Source organism: Triticum urartu, chromosome 2, assembly GCF_003073215.2.
Source record: "Triticum urartu cultivar G1812 chromosome 2, Tu2.1, whole genome shotgun sequence".
NCBI lineage: Eukaryota > Viridiplantae > Streptophyta > Magnoliopsida > Poales > Poaceae > Triticum > Triticum urartu.
In genome coordinates, this window is record NC_053023.1 from 293,776,046 (window position 1) to 293,801,456 (window position 25,411).

Genomic DNA, 25,411 nt, shown 5'->3' on the forward strand with positions numbered 1-25,411 from the left:
CCCTCCAGGATGCAACTGCACAAGTAACCAAGTGTGAAGCGTGCCAGTTCCATTCCAAGCAGATACACCAACCAGCTCAAGCTCTCCAGATGATCCCTTTATCTTGGCCATTTTCGGTCTGGGGGCTCGACATCCTCGGCCCCTTTCCCCGTGCTGTCGGGGGCTTTGAGTACTTGTATGTTGCAATCGACAAGTTCACAAAGTGGCCGGAAGTGGAACCAGTGAGGAAGGTGACAGCACAGTCAGTAGTCAAGTTCTTCAGGTTGATTGTTTGCCGCTTCAGGATCCCTAACAGGATAATCACCGACAACGGTACACAATTTACGAGCCGCACCTTCATGCAGTACGTCCAAGATCTTGGCGCCAAGGTCTGCTTCGCTTCTGTTGCTCACCCGAGAAGCAACGGTCAAGCGGAGAGGGCAAATGCTGATGTGCTGCGCGGGCTCAAGACCAGAACTTTCGACAGGCTGCACAAGTGCAGAAGAAACTAGATTGAGGAGCTGCCGGTGGTTCTTTGGTCGATCAGGACGACGCCAAATCGAGCCACTGCCAGACACCTTTCGCTCTAGTCTATGGAGCAGAGGCAGTTATCCCCACGGAACTTGTATACGGGTCACCTCGAGTGCTCGCTTATGATGAGCTCGAGCAAGAGCAGCTGCGACAAGATGACGCGCTACTCCTTGAGGAAGACCGTCATCAGGCTGCTATGCGAGCTGCTCGCTACCAGCAAGCTTTGCGCCGCTACCATAGCCGCAAAGTTAGTGCCAGAAGTCTCGAGGAAGGTGACCTTGTTCTTCGGCGCGTTCAGTCCGCCAAGAATTCCAACAAGTTGACGCCGAAGTGGGAAGGCCCTTACCGGGTGAAACGAGTCACTAGGCCTGGCACTGTCCGCCTTGAGACCGAAGATGGCATTCCGGTGAGCAACTCCTGGAACATTGAGCATCTTCGTAAGTTTTACCCGTAAGGCGCGGTTGTCGAAACCTGTTCCGGCAACCACCTTTTGTACAAGTCTTGCCGCTGTTGCATGTAATCCTTTGTACAAAGCCGGGCGCAGACCCCGTGCATAAGTAAAGCTCATGTGCTCCGCACACTTTGTCGATTTTATGCTTTCTATTTTCTGGCATATATGATCTGACACTTTGTGCAGCACCTAAACCCCGGTAAGCAATAACGAGCCGTAAAGGCGCATATCTGTATTGTCTCTTCTTTCTTTTGAAAGCAAGGTTCCCCTCGCCCACAAGTTTGCCGGGGAGGAAAGGAGAAGACGATGGTATGGACCAGGCGCCGTTCAAGAAAGTTTTGCCTTGCCGGGAAGCAGACAACAGAAAAGCTAAGTTGCCAAAGTTTGAGCAATCAAATTTTTTAAATTTTAAGTTATCTTCCTTGAACGACCACACTTTGTATGGAAAAACTGTGCGTGGAGGAACCAACTCGTAGCTAGTTGCGCCCTTATTTTGTTTCGAGTCCGCTCAACAAATTAAGTGAGCTGCTAGCGCCCTTACTTTGTTTCAAGTCCGCTCAGCAACTTAAGTGAGCCGCTAGCGCCCTTACTTTGTTTCGAGTCCGCTCAGCAACTTAAGTGAGCTGCAACTAGTTGCGACAAGGTTTCTTGCCGGTAGCGGCACCGCCAGCAGGCTGCTGACGTCCCGCACTCAGCGCTCACGGCTAAGGTGCCTGCACCGGCAAGTTCCCTAAAAGCGTAGGGTAAAAAGACATACAAAGGGAGGGATCAAGTAAAGGGAATAACGTTGCAATAATTGCCCAGAATAAAAGTTATATTACAAGGATAACTTGTCGTGGCTCTAATAGTCTGTTTTCATAACATGTCAAACAGCGACAAGGAAAGAAGAAATGGGCAGCCTAATCAACGCGATCGCCTTCGACCCGCTTGATCCCGCTCACCTTGTCCACAATGGGTGCGACAAGGGCCTTGAGCTCCTCTAGATCAGCCTCCGGTGGCAAGGTCCTGAGGATGTTGGTGAGGCGGAGGCCCGGATTGCGGAAGGCCACCTTCATCAACACTTTCTGGAGGGCTCCGGCGCAGATCTTGCGCGATTCGTCGGCCAGCTGCTTGGGGATCCTCTCCCGGAGTCGCTGGAGGGCCGTCGCCACGCCCTTGAAGAACAGGACGAGCTTGGCGCTGGGTTGGAGGTTGTCGTCGGAGGGATACCCAAGATCTTCCATCCCCAGCTGCACCAGCTCCTTGTCGATATCTGTGGCGGCGTTCACCAGACTCTTCGTCCAGTGCGTCACAGTCTCCCTAAAAGCGTTCTGGGCGGCGGCAGCACTCTCCAGCAGCGCCTTGTCGGCCTTGATCTCCTCCTTCAAGGCCGCCTCCCGCTTCTTGGCGCTGTCCAGAGTCTTGGTCAAAGTGGTTAGCTTCAACTCAAGATCCACGTTGGAGACCTTGGCGGCGCTGAGCTCTTTGCCCTTCTCGGCAAGATCGGCTTCTAGCCGCGCCACCTTCGTCTCCAACTCCTTCTTGGCGGCCTCGGCGGCGGCGGCAGCGTCCTCTGCCTGCTTGAGGGCTCCGGAAAGTTTCCCCTCGCGCGCGGCAAGCTCCTCCTCGTGGGCGTCGAGGTTGACCTTCCGCTGCGCCAGCTCGCCCTCCTCTGCGGCTAGCTTCACAGCGGCAAGTCGCTGCCGCTCTTCGGCTTCGGCCTTCTCAAGGAGGAAGGCCTTCTATGCTTCAGCGAGCTGCTCCCGCTCCTCCGCCAGGGATCGGGCGGCTTCCCGGTTGAAACCCCCGAGCTCTTCCGTGCGTTTTTCAATGTCTGCTCCCGCCTTCGTGACAAGCGCCTCGCGGGATTCCAGTTTGGCTTGCCGCGCGCGGTAGAGCGACATCAACTTCCGCAGCAGCCGCTCTTCTTCGGGCTCGTTGCTGCTGCTGCTTGGCGCGTCGACCAGCTTCAACCCCGCGGAGGCAAGCACTTCTTCGTCGAAGATCTCCCCCTCGACCGGCGCCCTGGAGCTTGACGCCCAGGGGAGGTTGATGAAGACGCCTTCGCCGTCCTTCAAGTAAATGCCCGGCTGGGGCTCCTCGGTGCTTGGCGCTGCGGCTTCGGCGGACGGGTCGGTGGTCGGTGTAGCGCCTGGCGCTCCTGCGGCCTCTGGGCCGTCAGTACGATCGCCAGATCCCTCGCCAGTCGCCGCGGCGCCAGCCTTGGCGGCCTCGGCGCCGGCGGGATCACCCGCACCAGCTACGTCCTCGGCGGCGACCTCGGTCTCCATCCGCTCCGCAGCAGATGGGTCTGACAGCCAGCAAGGGGAAAAGAGTCAAGCAAAATCCAGCAAAAACTCAAGAAGATCAAAAGAAGAAGAACCCAAGGGATGTTTTGAAGCAAGAGGAGTACCTGCACCAGGCTCTGCTGTAGTGGTCTCCGCCGTCAGGGGGCCACTGGTGCTGTCCCTTGCCGGAGAACCCTCCCTTGCCGGAGACTTCTCCCTTACCGGGAAGCCCTCCCTTGCCGGAGAGTTCTCCCTTGTCGGGGAATTCTCCCTTGGCTCCTGGTGGGGCTGCTCGGCTCCTACACAAGTCAACAAGCAGATATCAGCAAAGACAAGTACCCATGCGCGCCTCGCCGTGGAAAGTAATTCATACACTTACGCTAGGGGCTGCACTGGAGGAAAGTCGCCGGCTCCGGCAAGGTTGTCTCGGGCGCGCCACCTGCTGTCGTAGTGGGCTCGTCCTCGATGATGATCACCGTGGCCTTAGCTCTTTTTGCCGCTCTCTGGGCCAGAGTCCTAAAGAGGAACAGATTCAGGGAAAAGCAAGTGAGAAACAAGACCAACAGCAAGAATTGAAGAAATGCAAGTACAGCAAGAGAAGCTTACTCTTCTTCTTCCTCCTCGTCGGAGCTGAACACGGAGAAGTCGAAGTCCGGCGCGCGCGCGGCGCGAGGAGGCGGAGGAGAAGCTTCCCTTGGCCGCTTGGCAAGAGCAGTGGCGGCGGTCTGAGACGACCCCGCTCCGGCTGTCGGCGCGGCGTGAGTAGCGGTAGGGACTGAAGCGGTGGTCCGGCTAGACTCCGCTCCAGTTGCCGTCGTAGCATGAAGCGCTCCCGCGGCAACGGTGTTTGCCGTGGTCGAGCGTGTCACGCGGCATGGCGACTGTTGACCCGCTTGCCGCTCCGCCACATCACCGACCTTGCGGAGACGCCTTCTTGGTGGGGATGGAGGCTCTGCTTGCGGCAAGCTGCTCGAAGATGAGGAGGAAGAAGAGTTGATTTCCAACGAGCCGCTCGTGTCCTTGGCGGGCTTGCTCGGCTCGGCGCCACGCCCGGCAAGCTCCTTCTTGCCAGCGGGCTCCCCTCGCTCGGCATGGCTTGCCGCCTCCGCTGCATCTGCTTCCTCCATAGTGAACCCAAATTCACCCGCGGCTGCGGCTGCCGCTGCCTCCTCCAGCCTAGTGGCGATGAGCGCCATCTCCGCATCCGTGCTGTCGCGGGTGAGGCTGTCCTTCTCGTCGAGGCGGATTGGCACCTCCACCAAGTCGTCGAAGAACTGCTGCACGACCTCATCTGCAGGCTCCTGCCAAGTTGGCACAATCCCGTGCGAGTCGCACTCTGGCATCATTGCACGGATGCGGCCGAGCGCGGAATTGTTGCACAAAGGCACGACGCCCCCCGGCAGCCTGAACACCTCAGGATGTTGGGGGTCATACTTGAACAGTTCCTGCAGCATCGCGTTGAGCTCCAGGACTGTGAAGTTGTAATTGAGGCCCGGCCGCAGCCTCATGATATCTGCCGCGTTCTTGAACTCCCAAGTGGGCCTCCCCCGTTCCTGCAGGGGGGCGATGCGGCGGCGAAGGAAGTCTGCGCCAACAGCGCCAACAGTAAGCCCGGCAAGCCTCAGGCGCAGGATCCTGGTGACAGCAATCTTCAGCTTGTCGTCCTCCGGGGCCACGTCACTCCAATCGCTGCCGCGGGTTACTGGGGTTCGGCGCCGGGTGGTGAATGGCTGCGGGCTCTCCTCGTCAATCCAGCACCAATCAGCTCTCCACTCCTCCCACTTGCCGCGGAATTCTCCCTCCAGATAGGTTTCCTTCTTGCCGGCCCTTGAGATCCAGGCGATTCCGCCGGATAGAGCCTCTCCTCTCTCTACTCGGGGTATGAAAAAGTGGCGGAAGAGGGCTACGTTGGGAAGGACTCCGACAAAGTTTTCGCAGAGATGTGCGAAAACTGCCATTGTCAGGACGGCATTGGGGGTGAAGTCAAGGAGGTGGAATCCATATGTGTTCATGATGTCGCAGAAGAAATCAGAGAAAGGCGGGCAGAGCCCGCAGTAGAAGAACAGAGCAAAAAAGGGGTATCCGTTCGGAGCCTTCTTCCAAGCGGCGGCGGGGAGTACCTTTGTGCGCGGATGCGCGCGCGTCTCCGCCGACCAGAAAAGGTAGTAGTTCTCCCTCAGCTCCTTCGCGCCAAGCTTGGGAGGGAAGACGGACCGCTCCTTCCTCAGCGCCGCGAGCCGCTGCGCCTCGGTCGTCTTCACGGCTTTCCCCTTGTCGGCTTTTGGAGCCATGGCGGAAGTAGTGGAGGAGGTCGACGGCGTGGTGGAGCTGGTGGCAATGGGGGGCGAAGCGCTGCTCTTTCTCTCTCTCTGCTTTGGGATGGCGAGGGAGCGGCGGAGATTTCTGAGATTGGGAACGGCAACGGGCAAGTGGGCGAACTGCCCCTGTTTCCCCTGCTTATAAAGAGGGAGGGGGCGGACGTTCCGCATTTCCAAATAAAGTAACCCCCACGACCTCTCCCACGACGCCGCATTCAACGCGTGCCGTTCGGGGAGGGCGCGGTGGATACAGAGTGAGATACGGCGCAACCTAGGCCGCGCGTGCCCGTGCCCTGTTTTGGGCCTGGCCCAACAGCGCTCGGCACCGTGTATGGCCCAGGCCTAGGGGCTCCTGTCGGTGTACTAGAGTAGGGGTACCCTAGTATCCCGAACTTGTGCACGGGCAGTCGCAGCGTCCCGCGGCAAGGCTTGCCGGGCGACCGCCAAGATCCTCCGTGGTTCCTTTGGAGCCATTCAAGGACAAAGTATCCAAGTCAAGAAGACAAGGCCCCGGCAAGAGGAGCTTGCCGGGAAGGCTATCAAAAGCATCCCAAGACCCCGGCAAGAGGAGCTTGCCGGGAAGGCCACCCAAGGCATTTCAAGGAACTTGCCGCGGCGCACCACGCGCCCCGGCAAGGCCCGGTGAGCGACAAGCTCCCGGACGCGACGAGACAACGACGGCGGCAAGGCGCTTGCCGCAGCAAACCACCTCTCTGGGCCCGTGCTCCAGCACATCCACCAACGTGTCGCTCTGGGGCCCTTCCAGGCGTACGTGGCGGGAGGCTGTGCAGCCAGCGGCGTGCGGTGGCAAGCGGCGCTGACAAGATCGCCATCGTGGCGAACGGTGGCGTTCCTGGCGGTCCCTTTTCGCACTGTTTAGACGACACAGACGGGCATTTATTGCCCTTGTCCCCTGCCGTCAGGGTTAGGTATGATACACTGTAGCAGGTAGCTGTACCTACCACAGCACCTTTCCATTTTTACCCTTTGCCTCCGTTGCCACCTGTCGGTGACCCCTTGAGCATATAAAAGGAGGCCCGTGTGCAACGTAGAGGGGGGTTCGAACACTCACGCTCGGTCTCGCTAGCTGCTGGTGTGTACTGTAGCACTCAGCGCTCCCGAGCAAGAAATCAATACAAACCACAAAGCAGGAGTAGGGTTTTACGCATCCGTGCGGCCCGAACCTGGGTAAATCGCTCGCGTGCATCGCCTCGATTTGCTCTTTGCACGACCTCCGCCCCTGCCGAACCGAAAGGGACCTGGTCCGCCGGTCCCATAGGTGCCCGTGGATCAGTGCCCCGGAATGCATAATAAAGGTTTCCATCACAAGGGGCAATATAACGTGATGTTCTCTTGCATTAAGGGGTTGAGCATACAAACAAATAAAGCGCATGGCAACCTCCGCTTCCCTCTCTGAAGGGCCTATCTTTTACTTTCATATATTTACTTGTATGCAAGAGTAAAAGTTCTTCTTTCTTTTCCTTTTATTTTTCTCCTTTGGCAAGCATCATGTGGTGAGGAAAGATCTAGGCACATATGTCCAGTTGAATATGGGTAGCATGAGTTATTATTGTTGACATCACCCTGGAGGTGAATATGTTGGGAGGCCAAACTATAAGCCCCTATCTTTCTATCTGTCCGGTTGAAACGCTTTGCTCATGTGTATGCGGTGAGTGTTAGAAATCATAGAAGACTCTACGATGGTTGAGTATGTGGACTTTCCTAAAGGCTCCAATACGTGACCCTTCCTGAAAAGATTATGAATTGTAGTTGCAAAGTTGACTGAGAACATAGTTTGTTGGTTTCTGGTAGAGTTTATGATTTATACTTCAATAGTATGATGAATTGTTACTTATTCATGAGAAGTCTATGATAAAAGTTTTATGTTTAAGTTTGTTGCTGTTATAATAATCCGCATGATGCTGCTATGTCTGTATTTTGTTTTTATCGACACCTGTCTCTCTAAGCATGTGGACATGTTTTTCGGTTTCGACTTTCGCTTGAGGAGAAGCGAGGTCTAAGCTTCGGGGAGTTGATACATCCATTTTGCATCATGTTTACCTACTATTATTTATAATGTTTTTATGCACAATAATGCTTTTTGGAGTAATTCTAATGACTTTTCTCTCATAATATGCAAGGTACACACAAAAGAGGGAGAATTCTGGCAGCTGGAAATCTGAACCTGAAAAAGCTACGTCAGGCCACCTATTATGCACAACTCCAAATGAGCTGAAATTTCACGGGGATATATGAGAAATATTGGATCCAATAAGTACCAGAGGGGGCCGACCAGGTGGGCACAACCCACCTGGGCGCGCCAGGGAGCCCAGGCATGCCCTGGTGGGTTGTGCTCCCCTCGGCCCACCTCCGGTGCCCATCTTCTGGTATATAAGTAGTTTTACCTAGAAAAAAAATAAGAGAGAGGACTTTTGAAACGGAGCGCCCCCGTCTCGAGGCGGAACTTGGGCAGGAGCACTTTTGCCCTCTGGCGGAGCGATTCCGCTGGGGGAACTTCCCTACCGGAGGTTGAAATCATCATCATCACCAACAACACTCCCATCTTGGGGAGGGCAATCTCCATCAACATCTTCAACAACACCATCTCCTCTCAAACCTAGTTCATCTCTTGAGTTCAATCTTTGTATCGGAACTATAGATTGGTGCAAGTGGGTGACTAGTAGTACTGAGTACATCATGTAGTTGATTACAATATGGTTTACTTGGTGGAAGATTATATGTTTAGATCCAATATGCTATTTAATACCCCTATGATCTTGAGCATGATTATCATTTGTGAGTAGTTACTTTTGTTCTTGAGGTCACGAGAGAAATCATGTTGCAAGTAATCATGTGAACTTGATATGTGTTCAATATTTTGATAGTATTTATGTTGTGATTGCCTTAGTGGTGTCATGTGAACGTCAACTACATGACTCTTCACCATATTTGAGCCTAAGGGAATGCATTGTGGAGTAGTTATTAGATGATGGGTCGCGAGAATGATAGAAGCTTAAACCCTAGTTTATGCGCTATTCCGTAAGGGACTGATTGGATCCACAAGTTTAATGCTATGGTTAGAATTTATTCTTAATACTTTTCTCGTAGTTGCGGATGCTTGTGAGGGGGTTAATCATGAGTATGAGGTTTGTTCAAGTAAGAATAACACCTGAGCACCGGTCCACCCACATATCAAATTATCGAAGTAGTGAACACGAATCGAATCAACATGATGAAAGTGACTAGATGAAATTCCCGTGTACCCTCAAGAACGCTTTGCTTATTATAAGAGACCGTTTTGGCCTGTCCTTTGCCTTAAAAGGATTGGGCTACCTTGCGGCACTTTTGTTACTTCTATCGTTACTTGCTTGTTACAAATTATCTTTCTATCAAACTACTCTGCTAATTACAATTTTAGCACTTGCAGACATTACCTTGCCGAAAACCACTTGTTATTTCCTTCTGCTCCTCGTTGGGTTCGACTCTCTTACTTATCGAAAAGGCTACAATTGATCCCATATACTTGTGGGTCATCACACCCCAACCTGTTGGTATTGGGATTCCTCGGATAACCAAATAATGAGTGTAGTTGCATTCCCCCACATCAGCAGCTTCCCAGAAATACAAATCACATGAATGTTCCCTTGTCTGCATGAATCAATCTGGAAGATCATCAACCAAACTATTAAAAAATCAACAACTAAAAGCAGTAGAACAAAAACTTAAACATATTATTACCCCATGATTCAGGCATTTGTAGAAGACTTGGCCAGGGTTGTGGATTGTGGTTGAGATGTGATGCATGACTCTGCGTGATCTGCAATAGTGGCACCACACCAACGGCAGCGGGTTGCAATGAGCAACCAGCTGTGGTGCATGTGCCGGCGAGGGTGTGATGAGACCCACAAGTGATGGTATGGGTCATGACTTGGCACATATCTAGTTGTTGCCTGCTAAAGAGCAGGTGGACGAGCCGCTAGCGGACATGGTTACTGCGGCTAGAGCTTCTGATGCTAGGAAGAGTAAGTAGAGAAGAGGAGAAGCTAACGTTGGATATGTCAGTTTCATTACTTGCAGAGTAGCATAGCCCATATATTGTCATAGTCTAAGTTTGGATTCGAACCAGCTACATGAGCACGTCTCTTTTTTTTTAAAACTCAGCAACGTCTCTTTACTGTACAGTAGCTTGTTCTGTACGCCTTCTCAAGTCTTTGATTTTCTATTTTTTTGTGAGGAAGGAAGGAGGAAAAAATTGAGGGTTACCGGGACTCGAACCCAAGAACTCTCGGTTGAAAATGAAGGGTGCTAGTGACTTATGTGGCAAACATTCCTTGGGAGGAGGAGGGCAGACAAACGCATTTTCCTCGCAGTTTTAGTTGCGACGCAAGATCGAACGGTCGCAGTTTCGGGAATGTTATCAGGCAAACGAGGCCAGTTTTTCTTTTCTTCCTATATATATATAAGTATGCTAGTTGTCGGCTTAGTCAACAATCAATTGTGCTAACCTTGACCGTTGGACTGACATTCAGCGTCTGTCGTGTTTCTTTAATCTCTTCTTCCTCCAGCCGCCAAAGCCAAACCAGCGCCGGTGGGACCGCCTACTCCTACCTCCCACGGCTGGCTGTGCTGTCGCGCAGGCATCATGGCCACATCACACCCTAAAACTTTGCGCATCTTCCCTGGCTCCTGTCTGTTCCTGTCCGAGGCCTCACCATCGGCCTCCGCCTTGGTTCGCTTGCCGCGGCGCCACACTCCGGTGTTGTTAACATGGTCAACAACTGAGAGGAATAAGGAGATGACTGTACATGGTGAGGATGACAGTAGGGACCCACCAGGAGCATGGCCGTAGGCAAGCAAGTGCCTCCTTTATCACAAAAAAGGGTTCCTCCTAATGGTTTCCTGACATCTGGGTCGCACACCACTATCAACGTAGTCAATAAGCGAGATAACTTCACAAAGAGCGGTAGACACCCGGGACCCAGCAGCGAGCACAATATTTTTTTCAAGGCATAGAAGGGTATCAAATGGGTTGTGCGGGAACTGTGGCCCATCTAGCCCAGGCTTTTATTTTATATGTTTACCACATTGACCAGCCCAATTTTTTTTCCTTTCTGAAAATGGCTAGCCCAGCTATTTTGTTTTTTTGCAGAATAACCAATGTAGGCCTACTTGCTTTTCTACGCCCTGCTGGCCGGAAATCTTCCAAGACGAGGAGGGATGCATTCAGGCTTCCCTAGAAAATGGGCTATAAGTAATAAGAAGTGGGCTATAAGTAATAATAAATGGGTTGTAAAATGAAAAAATATAGCAAACAGGTAATTAGTTCCAAAATACTTTTTTCTTTTGGATTTTGATATTTTCAATTTCATTGTATTTGTGCAAGTAAAATTTCATTCAATTTAAATTAAGGTATGTTTAGTTTTTAAATTAATTTGAATCTGGCTAGGAATTTCGGGTTGTATGCTGCTTGGGACAAATTTGGAGGCTGACTTGTGGGTCTACTAGATTGACGTGTACTGAATGCTTTATCAACTTAGTCCACAAACGATTCTAGCAGCAGTGACCGTTGGATGTTAATCCCACTACCGTGCTGCTTCTTCAACATCTGATCTTCTTGCTCCAGCCACCCGAACCAGCGCCGGTGGGACTGCCTGCTCCCGCCTCCCGTGGTCGGCTATGCTGGCCGCACCGCCCCACCCAACTCCATCGCTGGCTAGGCTATTCCCCTACTCACCCACACCTCCTGTTATTTTCCGGCGATGGCAGCTGAACTAGTAAACCCTCGTACTTCCCACCGCGTGGGAACCGCTGTTGAGTCTTCCTCGGCTCCGGGTCGTTCCCTTCTTAGGCCTCGCCGTCATCCACCGCACTGGTGGTCTCAGCGCGGTGTCGTTAACGTGGTCAACGAACGACATCCATTGGAAGAGGACTGTACGTGGAGAGGCTGACAGTTGGGTCCACGGCTCCACGCAAGGAAGTGCCTCCTTATTACGTGCAAAATAATGATTCCTCCACCTGACAACAGGGACCCACCAGAAGGGCCTCTGTATTTCACGAAAAAATGTTCCTCCCGCAGACAGCTCAGGCCCACAAGCTATATCTTTGCACGGAAGGAAGTGCCTCCTTATTACGCACAAAAGTGAATACTCCCCCTGCTATCTAGGACCCATATAGTTGGGGGCTGACTTGTCGGCCTACTGACGCGGATGCAGGGCTTTGTCAACTTAGTCAATACGAACGATTCTAGCTCCGGTGACCGTATGATGTCCATCCAACGGTAGTAGTGCTTCTTCAACCTTGGGTCTTCTTGCTCCAGCTGCCCAAAACAGCGCCGGTCATGCCGCCTGCTCCTGCCTCCCATGGCAGGCTCCGCTACCACGCAGGCCTGACCGCCCCCCTACTCCAACTTTCGGCCAGGCCATCCCTGCCTCGCTCCCACTAGTCCATATTAATTGCGTGCTCGAGCCGCCGACCATAATAGGCCGCTGCACCACCGGTCCAAAGTGGTCACAAATGTCTAGAGTCCGGAGTGTATGAGGATGCCGCCAAAGCGCACCATCAGAGGGAGTGACGACGCTGGGGCTGGTGAAGCACCCACGCAACGCGTGAAGCTGGGCATAGAGGTTGTCGTCGCTGTCGACGAGGTCTCGCCCAGGCAGCAGCACGACCTTGACTTCATCTGTGCTGTCGTGCCCCCCTAGCCGGAGCCGGAGGTCAATAGCAACTTTGGCAACAACCGCGACTCTGACAGAAAACCAGTTGGTCATCTATATACCCATTTGTGCGGCAAACATATCATGTGTTTTCTCTGATTATGTTCTCTCAATCCATGAAATCAGAGTAATTAACATCCGTTTGATGCACATAGTGCATTGATTGTTTGAATGATATCCGTATAGACTTAGCGATTAATTATTTGTTCTGTACAAATGATTTTTGCTAATAATCTGACTAGGGTTAGCTTGCGTGCTAATAATTCATGGACAGATCTTGAAAATTTATTTTGAGTGTCCTACGTATACGTTTGTGCCTTTTTTCTTCCAGATCTTGAGAACTTATTTTGAATGTCCTACATGTATGTTTCTGGCTTTTCTTTCTTTCAGATTGGTATGTACACAGATGAGGCTCCAGCCAGCGCCGCCGCCGGATGTAGGTCTTGGACCCAGCTGCGCGGCCACAAGCGGTCACACACCCCCTAGACCCGAGGAACCAGTAGAATCTTTGGCGGACCGCATCAGCGATCTCCCAATCTAAACCGGTGAGGACTCATATTGACAATTCAGACTGTACACAAAAAGATCATTCATGATCAATGAATTTTGCTGTGTATTTTTACATGCTTACACATAGCAGTAGCACGTTTTAGAAGAAGGCGCTACTTCTATGGTGTAGCAGCAACGCTTCTTGGCTGAAAAGCACTGCTGCTAGGGCGTTTAGCAGTAGCGCGTTTCCCTGTAGCGCGCTACTGCTAAGCCATTCTATCATCCGCAACCAGACGCCCCTCACTCTCGATCTCCCCACTCACACTCGCACTCACACTCACTTGATCTCCCCCCTCAATCCCCCCGCATCGGTCCTCCCCCGCCAGCCGGCCTCGCCCCCGCCGGCCGCCATCGCCTACCCCTCCTCCCTCTGCACCTCCGTCACCTCCCCCTCCTCCCTGGACTCAGCAATCCTCCCCCTCCTCCCTCCTCCCGACCCCTCCTCCTCCGTACATCCTCCCTCCACTTCTCCATTCGCCACCGACCGACCCCTCCTCGCTCCGCCTTCCTCCTCCGTCCTCCTTCCTCCATCCTCCTTCCTCTTTCCTCCTCCAGTCGCCTCTCCTTCTCCCTTCTCCCTCCTCCCTCCTCCATCCACAACCCCCTCCTGCCTGCTACATTTTGATTTAGTAGGCTAGTTGATATTTTCTTTTTGATATGCAACATTTTGATTTACTTAATAGTTTGTAGTTGATATATAACAATTTTGATTTAGTATGATTAACTGATTAGTAAAAATTTAGACATAGTTGATAGTTTTTAGTTGATATAAGCCTCTGGTCATACATAACACTTCAATTTAGGATAGTTTCTAGGGTTTAGTTGATAGTTTCTACTTAACTGAATTACTACTAGGGTTTTGGTATATTATTTTTAGACGTAGTTGATAGTTTCTAGTGATACTGAAACTATTTACTCATTTGGTAGAATGAACATGTCATATTCATTAACTACGTCGTAGGAAAGTTCAAATGCTAATGGAATAGGAAGCGGCTTAGTGAGGTGTAGTTCGTTTTCTTTTCTGGTAGATATTGGTTTTGATACAAGTATTTGGTTTGCAAGTGCTAAGTTACTAGAGTTGATGTGTTGTGTATCTTCATGCTCACAGTAGTTGTTTACGTTGGACTTATCAAATTTTCTTGTGAGAGCTGGCGGTGTGCTTTTGCCGGTGTGCAAATTAGATAGATATTTTCTTGCTACAAGCATCACCCAGGATCATAATTCATAGACACCTTTAATTTGTATCACTCACTATACTTACTCACTCACTTAATTAGCAACTTTATGTTATTGTTTTTATTTCCAGTGAAGTGGATCATTCATCTTTGCTCATATTGCTTTAGGAAAATGGCGCGACCACCACCACCACCATGTTGACTGTGCAAGTCAAGGTGCGACAGCAACCTTGCAACTGGCAAGCTATTCGACATCTACTTCCAGTCGAGTTTTCGTCATGCGATGGTAAGAAATTATATGAAATGTAACAACTATTTTGTTTTTAGTGTTGGCATTAATGCATTGTGTCATTTTGCTTTTTTACACAGATCGTCCCATGCAATGTGAGGTTGATATTCAACAAGCTGATAGGAGACACTGTGACCTTTGAGGCTCGTGGGGGGCCCTACACTATGGAGGTCGAGAAAGGACGCAATATGTCACAGATTGGTGGAGATGGATGGGCCCGTTTCCTTGCCTGCATGGGTGTTACTAGTGGTATGTTGATCAACTTCTCCTTCAGAGCAGAAAGACCCAAGCTGGCTGTCATTTATATCAAAAAGGTGGAAGATGATGAAGATGATGAGGACCCACTTCAAAGCCATCTATGCTCAAAGAATGAGGCTGAGCGAGGAGGAGGTGTGCAACCTACGGAACGTAATTCCGCCATGTGATGACTTTGTCGAGGTGCCATTCGTGACCCGCCTAACAAGTACCATGGTTGATCGACATGATATGGTATGTTATACTAACTGTACTAATTTGATGATATATATATTCTTTATTGTTATACTTACAAATGCAAAATATCCGATGATATGCTTAGTGAATCCGATGATATGCTTAGTGTAGAGTCCAATGATATGGTGTGTGGAATCTAGTCAATGATATGCTTTATGTAGAGTCCGATGACATGCATATTAGTATAGAATCCAAGGAACTATTAATAGTGTAGATAATCCATACTTATTAGTAGAATTCATGCTTAGTAGAAATGTGTAGCACTGTGTCCTTTTGATAGTGTAGAAATATATACTTAGTAGAAATATATTTGCAAGAGTATGTGTGAGGCTACTTATTAATTGATATGTTTTTCTTATTCAGAAATTGCCAAAGAGCCTATCCGTGAGTTGTGGTATCGAGCCTGATGAAGAAGGCTCAGCTGGAATACACCTTACCGCAAGGGGCTCCGTCACCACTTGTACTTACGGCATGTAAAAGGACGGTCGCCCACACTTAAGCTTGGTTGGGTGGAAGAGATTCCTTGTTGGCAAGAATCCTTGTGTTGGACAGGCCATCCTAACTACTACCAGGAACACCCACTGCCCAGGCTTGAGGATGATGATCGTCGTCGATATCATCTAGAACTACATATGTGTGTGTGGCTGTATGACTATATATGCCTAGTAGAACTGTTATATATGTGTGTCTATAAGACTACCTAGAGTACTGCTTATCATATATGCTATATTCATGTGAGGATGCATGTTGACTATGTATGAGTACCAATAATGCTTTATGATATTGTATGACTACTGTATGACTATATGGTATTGTGGTTAATGATATTGTTATCTGGTATATGTGAAACTGCAGTTTATTATATGTGAAATTGTAGTTTATTGAAACGGGGTAGGATGCAGGGAAAAATGATGAAAGATACAGCAGTAGCGCGGGGATAGAAAAGTGCTACAGCTACTTAATAGTAGCGCATTCGAGAAAAGCGCTACTGATATAGTAAATAGTAGTAGCACGGGTCTAGACCGCACTACTACTAACTGTTAGCTGTAGTGCGGCTACCCGCGCTGCTAATAGCATCAAAACCTACACTACTACTAGGGTTTTCCCTAGTAGTGCTGCCACCTTCGCCCGGTGCCATCTAGTAGACAATCTGGTACAAATGCTTTGACTCCCACTACTAAAAAAGCTTGCGCTTGTGGTGGTTGATCTGTGGGAGGCCACACTGCACAGCATCATCCACTCCAGCTGCCCTGCCCGGGAGCACTTGCTGCTTGTTTTTAGAATAGAAATTCATATCCGTTGTCTCAAAATAAAGTGGCCCCACCTTGTAAGCATGGGAATTTGTTTTTTTAGACATGATCTCATCATCGAAGATGCCCCTTCACTTCAAAGGTTGCTCCTTGATTCTATTATAGTACTTTCGCAAATAATTGTAGTCTCTACGCCTAAACTAGAGACCTTGGGTGAAATTCGTGATCCTTTTAGATGGTTCAAGATGGTGTTTGGCTCCAAACCTATTGAGGTACTATATATTATTGACGTAAACATTTGTAATCTGCTTTTTTCATTTGTGCGCATAAGTATCATCTTGGAGTACACTTTTGGTACTAATATTATGTTCTATGCTCATTGAATGCTTGTCCATCCTATCTGTGGTGGTGGATTCTGTCAAGACCTTACATATCAGTATGTGGTGTTTCGATCTAAACACGATTATTGGCTTGCTACAATGCTTTCCATGTTTGGAGAAATTGTATATAAAGGTGATGATTTCACGCACATTGAAAGCCCATATATAATGTACTATAATTAATCGCTCGGCTATAACTCTTTCAACATAATCCTTTGTAGACATTAACTGTTTTCAATCTTCATCTCTATTTAGGCACTAACACATGGAGAAAAAAGTATAACCAATCGATTATTCAAGAAGCACCAGGATTTTCTCAGATCTCATGACATTATTTTGAAGACAGTAACGCTGGAAGGATATGCATCCAACAATGCAAACACTAGCTTTGTCACATTCTTCATGTTGATTGTGAGGGCACTATTGTCCGTGGGGATTATGTTTTTTGACAAGAAATTTCTTACCACTTCAAGTGTTGAGCATCATAAAAAGAAGTTTCGGGTGAACCTAAGGGCTTCTGATCGTGCTCACCTTCTATTTACAATAGATTGTTATCATGGACCAGTAGAATCTCTGGCCCGGGATCTTGATTTTATGGATCAGACCGATCCATTTAATTGTGACTGCCGAAAACATTGGTTGAGTTAGATGCCATTGTCATGTTCAATCTAGATGTTTCTAAACCTAATGAGCAATTAATCCTCGTGCTTTGTACTGTTTGTATGCTGCAGTTAGATATTGTTGCCCTTTTCAACTTGGCTTTGAACCATATTTTTGTTCATACTAGGCCAATGGCTTGCCATTTCTTTAACTAAGACAAAAATGTTATAAGCATTCAGAACATAGGGAAAGAACCTCACTCTCGCGGGATCCTTGAGATCTTTGTTCATTACAGAACCGCAAGTTCTTAGCGTCCACTAGCACCCACAAACTTATTTTCAGCTAGCACACCAAATGGGTTGTAATGCTTAATAAGAAAAGTTGCATGGTAGTGACAGATTTGGATTTTTCATTTGGGACCCACGAGGAAAAAGCCTATCCAGGACGGTGCCGACTAGACAGTAAACATTGAGAAACCTCGTTTTAAAATTACTGTAAATCCAAAACTCGCCTCAAAATCATGAAACTTGGCATGGTGTTATGACATAGCACCAACATGTTGTGGTAAAAAATTAGTCCAATTTGGGACAAGTTTTGGTACAAACTTCTTACAAACCAACGCTTCTCTCAAAAAGGCTCATGGTTCCGGGAGGGACCTTGTCACCTATGTGTGCGAAACGACATACGCTGTCTATTCCCGCCTTGATTTATTTTACAGAGGCAACATGCAACTATAGTAGCGTCGTCCTAAAAATATGAAATTATTCACGGTTCGTTTTGCCTTTTTATACATCATTTGAGTTTTCTAGGCATTTTGGAACATACTTTAGTGTGTGCAAAGGTCATGTGTGTACTAGACACATATGTAATTGGATGTTCAATCTGTTTATGGAATCAAGTCCTTATAAGTTATAAGTACATATGTTGTTGTTCTGTGTGCAATGACATCGCACATGGACCATACTGGGGGAACCTGTCGGTGATGATTTCCTCATTCGCTGACAATTGTATAGCACCAAGCATTTGCCCACAACACACATAGCTTATTAGCAGCAATCGTCTGTATTATTATCGGACTTCGCACACATTTCTGATTACAAACCTGTTTGCCATGTATCACACACATCTTGTTAAACTGAACCGTTTATATTCTCTTGGTTCAAAGCAAACAATTCATCCAAGTGAACCGTATGCCTTATATCGCGCACACCTTGATATGGTTGACCGTTTCTTTTCTGTTGCCTAATCACAAACAGTTCATCCGAGTGACCTTTATGCCGTATATCACACACACCTTCATTTAGCTACCCATTTCTATTCTTCTTCCTCATCGCAAACAGTTAATTGAACTGAACCGTATGCCCTGCATTGCACATGCAACTAAAATCGGAACCATGTTTGATGGCTCCGCCATCGCAAACATTTTGCATCTTTTTTGATGGTTTATTTACATCACCGTTTGTGATTAATGCATCGCACACAATGTTGTCAAAGGGTCTCCGATCATAGTGTCGCATTAGCAGCATCTGATACGTCCATTTTGCATCATGCTTTTATATCAATATTTATTGCATTATGGGCTGTTATTACACATTATGTGACAATAATTATGCCTATTCTCTCTCATTTTACAAGGTTTACATGAAGAGGGAGAATGTCGGCAGCTGGAATTCTGGGCTGGAAAAGGAGAAAATATTGGAGACCTATTTTTCACAACTCCAGAACTCCTGAAACTCCACGGAAGTCAGTTTCAGAATATATAAAAAATATTGGGAGAAGGAAGCACTAGAGGGGGCCACCCACCATCCACGAGGGTGGGGGCACACCCTACCTCCCGGGCGCGACCCCCTACCTCGTGGGCCCTTGACAGGCCTCCGGTGCCCATCTTCTGCTATATGAAGTCTTTCTTCCGAGAAAAAATCATAAGCAAGCTCACGAGACGAAACTCCGCCGCCACGAGGCGGAACCTTGGCGGAACCAATCTAGGGCTCGGGCGGAGTTGTTCTGTCGGGGAAACATCCCTCCGATAGGGGGAAATCATCACCATCGATCCTCTCATTGGGAGGGGGTCAATATCCATCAATATCTTCATGAGCACCATCTCATCTCAAACCCTAGTTCATCTCTTGTATCCAATCTTTGTCTCAAAACCTCAGATTGGTACATGTGGGTTGCTAGTAGTGTTGATTACTCCTTGTAGTTGATGCTAGTTGGTTTACTTGGTGGAAGATCATATGTTCAGATCCTTTATGCATATTAATACCCCTCTGATTATGAACATGAATACGATTTGTGAGTAGTTACGTTAGTTCCCGAGGACATGGGACAAGTCTTGATATAAGTAGTCATGTGAATTTGGTATTCGTTCGATAGTTTTATGAGATGTATGTTGTCATCCCTCTAGTGGTGTCATGTGAACGTCGACTAGATGACTTTTCACCATTGTTTTGGCCTAGGGGAAGGCATTGGGAATTAATAAGTAGATGATGGGTTTCTAGAGTTACAGAAGCTTAAACCCTAGTTTATGAGTTGCTTCGTAAGGGGCTGATTTGGATCCATATGTTTCATGCTATTGTTAGGTTTACCTTAATACTTCTTTTGTAGTTGCGGATGCTTGCAAGAGGGGTTAATCATAAGTGGGATTCTTGTCCAAGTAAGGGAAGTATCCAAGCACCGGTCCACCCACATATCAAATTATCAAAGTACCGAACGCGAATCATATGAACATGATGAAAACTAGCTTGGCCATAATCCCCATGTGTCCTCGGGAGCGTTTTTATTTATATAAGAGTTTTTCCAGGCTTGTCCTTTGCTACAAAAAGGATTTGGCCATCTTTCTGCACCTTATTTACTATTATTACTTGTTACCCGTTACAAATTACCTTATCACAAAACTATCCATTACCGATAATTTCAGTGCTTGCAAAGAATACCTTACTGAAAACTGCTTATCATTTCCTTCTACTCCTTGTTGGGTTCGACACTCTTACTTATCGAAAGGACTACGATAGATCCTGTATACTTGTGGGTCATCAAGACTCTTTTCTGGCGCTGTTGCCGGGGAGTGAAGCGCCTTTGGTAGATGGAATTTGGTAAGGAAAAATTTATGTAGTGTGCTGAAATTTACTGTCAATTGTTACTATGGAACATAATCCTTTGAGGGGCTCATTCGGGGTATCTTCACCCTGACCAGTAGAGCAAAGAGTTGCTCCTCAACCTACTAAACCTACTAAAAATGTTTACTTTGAAATTCCTTCGGGTATGATAGAGAAACTGCTAGCTAATTCTTTCACAGGTGATGGAACATTACATCCCGATTTGCACCTAATCTATGTGGATGAAGTTTGTGGATTATTTAAGCTTGCAGGTATGACCGAGGATGTTATCAAGAAGAAGGTCTTCCCTTTATCTTTGAAGGGAAAGGCATTGACATGGTTTAGGCTATGTGATGATATGGGATCATGTAACTACAACCGATTAAAATTGGAATTTCATCAGAAGTTTTATCCTATGCATCTTGTTCATCGTGATCGTAATTATAGATATAATTTTTGGCCTTACGAAGGAGAAAGCATCGCACAAGCTTGGGGGAGGCTTAAGTCAATGCTATATTCATGCCCCAATCATGAGCTCTCAAGAGAAATTACTATTCAAAAAAATTATGCTCGGCTTTCTCTCAATAATCGCCCCATGCTCGATACTTCTTGTACTGGATCTGTTATGATGAAGACTATTGAATTCAAATGGGATTTATTGGAAAGAATTAAACGCAACTCTGAAGATTGGGATCTCGACGAAGGGAAGGAGTCATTGAAGGAAATATGCCCTAGAAGCAATAATAAAGTTATTATTTATTTCCTTATATCATGATAAATGTTTATTATTCATGCTAGAATTGTATTAACCGGAAACATAATACATGTGTGAATACATAGACAAACAGAGTGTCACTAGTATGCCTCTACTTGACTAGCTCGTTGATCAAAGATGGTTATGTTTCCTAACCATAGACATGAGTTGTTATTTGATTAACAGGATCACATCATTAGGAGAATGATGTGATTGACTTGACCCATTCCGTTAGCATAGCACTTGATCGTTTAGTTTGTTGCTATTGCTTTCTTCATGACTTATACATGTTCCTATGACTATGAGATTATGCAACTCCCATTTACCAGAGGAACACTTTGTGTGCCACCAAAAGTCACAACGTAACTGGGTGATTATAAAGGTGCTCTACAGGTGTCTCCGAAGGTACTTGTTGGGTTGGCGTATTTCGAGATTAGGATTTGTCACTCCAATTGTCGGAGAGGTATCTCTGGGCCATCTCGGTAATGCACATCACTTAAGCCTTGCAAGCATTGCAACTAATGAGTTAGTTGCATGATGATGTATTATGAAACGAGTAAAGAGACTTGCCGGTAACGAGATTGAACTAGGTATTGAGATACCGATGATCGAATCTCGGGCAAGTAACATACTGATGACAAAGGGAACAACGTATGTTGTTATGCGGTCTGACCGATAAAGATCTTCGTAGAATATGTGGGAGCCAATATGAGCATCCAGGTTCCGCTGTTGGTTATTGACCGTAGACGTGTCTCGGTCATGTCTACATTGTTCTCGAACCCGTAGGGTCCGCACGCTTAAGGTTTCGATGACAGTTATATTATGAGTTTATGAGTTTTGATGTACCGAAGGAGTTCAGAGTCCCGGATGAGATCGGGGACATGACGAGGAGTCTCAAAATGGTCGAGACGTAAAGATCTGTATATTGGACGACTATATTCGGACATCGGAAAGGTTCCGAGTGATTCAGGTATTTTTCGGAGTACCGGAGAGTTACGGGAATACGTATTGGGCCTTATTGGGCCATACGGGAAAGAAGGAAAAGGGCCTCAAGGGTGGCTGCACCCCTCCCCTTGGTCTGGTCCGAATTGTACTAGGGAAGGGGGGCGCCCCCTTCCTTCCTTCTCCTTTTCCCTTCCTCTTTTCCTATTCCATATGGGAGGTGGAATCCTACTAGGACTAGGGAGTCCTAGTAGGACTCCACACTTGGCGCGCCCCCTCCTAGGGCCGGCCTCCTCCTCCCTTGCTCCTTTATATACGGGTGCAAGGGCACCCCATAGAGACAACAATTGATCATTGATCTCTTAGACGTGTGCGGTGCCCCCTTCCACCATAATCCTCGATAATATTGTAGCGGTGCTTAGGCGAAGTCCTGCGACGGTAGAACATCAAGATCGTCACCACGTCGTCGTGCTGACGGAACTCTTCCCCGACATTCTGCTGGATCGGAGTCCGGGGATCGTCATCGAGCTGAACGTGTGCTAGAACTCGGAGGTGCCGTAGTTTCGGTGCTTGATCGGTCGGGCTGTGAAGACTTACGACTACATCAACCGCATTTTGCTAACGCTTCCGCTTCCGGTCTACGAGGGTACATAGACAACACTCTCCCCTCTCGTTGCTATGCATCACCATGATCTTGCGTGTGCGTAGGAATTTTTTTGAAATTACTACGTTCCCCAACAGTGGCATCCGAGCCTAGGTTTTATGCGTTGATGTTATGCACGAGTAGAAGACAAGTGAGTTGTGGGCGATATAAGTCATACTGCTTACCAGCATGTCATACTTTGGTTTGGCGGTATTGTTGGATGAAGCGGCCCGGACCGACATTACGCGTACGCTTACGCGAGACTGGTTCTACTGACGTGCTTTGCACACAGGTGGCTCGCGGGTGTCAGTTTCTCCAACTTTAGTTGAACCGAGTGTGGCTACGCCCGGTCCTTGCGAAGGTTAAAACAACACCAACTTGACAAACTATCGTTGTTGTTTTGATGCATAGGTAAGAACGGTTCTTGCTCAGCCCATAGCAGCCATGTAAAACTTGCAACAACAAAGTAGAGGACATCTAACTTGTTTTTGCAGGGAATGTTGTGATGTGATATGGTCAAGATGTGATGAGATATGAGTTGTTGTATGAGATGATCATGTTTTGTTGAAGTTATCGGCAACAGCCAAAAGCCTTATGGTTATTTCTCCATTGCATAAGATGCAAGCACCAAATAATTGCTTTACTTTATCGCTATGCGATAGCAATAGTTGCAAGAGCAATTGTTGGCGGGACAACCATGTGAAGACACATTGATATAGATCAAGATGATGGAGATCATGGTGTCATGCCGGTGACGATGGAGATCATGACGATACTTTGGAGATGGAGATCAAAGGCACAAGATGACGATGGCCATATCATGTCACATATTTTGATTGCATGTGATGTTTATCTTTTATACATCTTATTTTGCTTAGTTCGACGGTAGCTTTATAAGATGATCTCTCACTAATTATCAAGGTACAAGTGTTCTCCCTGAGTATGCACCGTTGTGAAAGTTCTTCGTGCTGAGACACCACTTGATGATCGGGTGTGATAGGCTCTACGTTCAAATACAACGGGTGCAAAACAGTTGCACGCGCGGAATACTCAGGTTAAACTTGACGAGCCTAGCATATAACAGATATGGCCTCGGAACACGGAGACCGAAAGGTCGAGCGTGAATCATATAGTACATATGATCAACATAGTGATGTTCACCATTGAAACTACTCCATCTCACGTGATGATCGGACATGGTTTAGTTGATTTGGATAACGTGATCACTTAGAGGATTAGAGGGATGTCTATATAAGTGGGAGTTCTTAAGTTATATGATTAATTGAACTTTAATTTATCATGAACTTAGTCCTGGTAGTATTAGCATATCTATGTTGTAGATCAATAGCTCGCGTTTAGCTCCCCTGTTTTATTTTTGATATGTTCCTAGAGAAAACTAAGTTGAAAGATGTTAGTAGCAATGATGTGGATTGGATCCGTGATCTGAGGTTTATCCTCATTGCTGCATAGAAGAATTATGTCTTTGATGCACCGCTAGGTGACAAACCTATTGTAGGAGCAGATGCAGATGTTATGAACATTTGGCTAGCTCAATATGATGACTACTTGATAGTTTAGTGCACCATGCTTAAACGGCTTAGAATCGGGACTTCAAAGACGTTTTGAACGTCATGGACCATATGAGATGTTCCAGGAGTTGAAGTTAATATTTCAAGCAAATACCCGAGTTGAGAGATATGAAGTCTCCAGCAAGTTCTATAGCTAAAAGATGGAGGAGAATAGCTCAAGCAGTGAGCATGTGCTCAGATTGTCTGGGTACTACAATCGCTTGAATCAAGTGGGAATTAATCTTCCAGATAAGATAGTGATTGACAGAATTCTCTAGTCACCATCACCAAGTTAGTAGAACTTCGTGATGAACTATGATATGCAAGGGATAATGGAAATGATTCCCAAGCTCTTCGTAATGCTGAAATCAACGAAGGTAGAAATCAAGAAAAATATAAAGTGTTGACGGTAGACAAGACCACTAGTTTCAAGAAAAGGGCAAAGGGAAGAAGGGGAACTTCAAGAAGAACGGCAAGCAAGTTGCTGCTCAAGTGAAGAAGCCCAAGTTTGGTCCTAAGCCTGAGACTAAGTGCTTCTACTGCAAAGGGACTGGTCACTGGAAGCGGAACTGCCCCAAGTATTTGGTGGATAAGAAGGATGGCAAAGTGAACAAAGGTATATTTGATATACAGATTATTGATGTGTATTTTACTAGTGTTCGTAGCAACCCTTCGGTATTTGATACTGGTTCAGTTGCTAAGAGTAGTAACTCAAAACGGGAGTTGCAGAATGAACAGAGACTAGTTAAGGGTGAAGTGACGATGTGTGTTGGAAGTGGTTCCAAGATTGATATGATCATCATCGCACACTCCCTATACTTTCGGGATTAGTGTTGAACCTAAATAAGTGTTATTTGGTGTTTGTGTTGAGCATGAATATGATTTCATCATGTTTATTGCAATACGGTTATTCATTTAAGTAAGAGAATAAATTGTTGTTCTGTTTACATGAATAAAACCTTATATGGTTACACACCCAATGAAAATGGTTCGTTGGATCTCGATCGTAGTGATACACATATTCATAATATTGAAACCAAAAAAGCAAAATTAATAATGATAGTGCAACTTATTTGTGGCACTGCCGTTTAGGTCATATTGGTGTAAATCGCATGAAGAAACTCCATGCTGATGGACTTTTGGAATCACTTGATGCTTGCGAACCATGCCTCATGGGCAAGATGACTAAGACTCCGTTCTCCGGAACAATGGAGCGAGCAACTGACTTATTGGAAATAATACATACTGATGTATGTGGTCCGATGAGTGTTAAGGCTCATGGCAAGTATCGTTATTTTCTGACCTTCACAGATGATTTGAGCAGATATGGGTATATCTACTTAATGAAACACAAGTCTGAAACAGTTGAAAAGTTCAAAGAATTTCAGAGTGAAGTGGAGAATCATCGTAACAAA